The sequence below is a fragment of the Piliocolobus tephrosceles genome, chromosome 4 (assembly GCF_002776525.5).
Source record: "Piliocolobus tephrosceles isolate RC106 chromosome 4, ASM277652v3, whole genome shotgun sequence".
In the NCBI taxonomy this organism is placed as follows: Eukaryota; Metazoa; Chordata; class Mammalia; order Primates; family Cercopithecidae; genus Piliocolobus; species Piliocolobus tephrosceles.
In genome coordinates, this window is record NC_045437.1 from 47,846,829 (window position 1) to 47,847,394 (window position 566).

Here is a 566-nt window from a genome sequence, read left to right on the forward strand (position 1 = left end):
TTTAAGAGGTTGAGGCAGGAGGTTCATTTGACCCCAGGAATTGGGGACAAGCCTGGGCAACACAGGGAGACCCCATCTCTGTTAAAAAAAAAAAAAAAAAAAAAGCCAGAGGTGGTGGCGTGGACTACCTGTGGTCCCAGCTACTTGGGAGGCTTAGGCAGGAGGATCACTTGAGTCTGGGGGCATTGAGGCTACAGTGATGGCCTGGGGGACAGAGTGAGACCCTGTTTCAGAAGAATTGTTTCCGTTGGCTGGGCACGGTGGCTTGCGCCTGTAATCCCAGCACTTTGGGAGGCTGAGGCGGGCGGATCACGAGGTCAGGAGATTGAGGCCATCCTGGCTAACACGGTGAAAACCCGTCTCTACTAAAAATACAAAAAATTAGCCGGGTGTGGTGGTGGGCGCCTGCAGTCCCAGCTACTAGGGAGGCTGAGGCGGAGAATGGCATGAACCCAGGAGGCAGAGCTTGAAGTGAGCCAAGATTGCACCACTGCACTCCAGCCTGGGCGACAGAGCAAGACTCCCTCTCAAAAAAAAAAAAAAAAAAAAAAAAAAAAAAAAAAAAA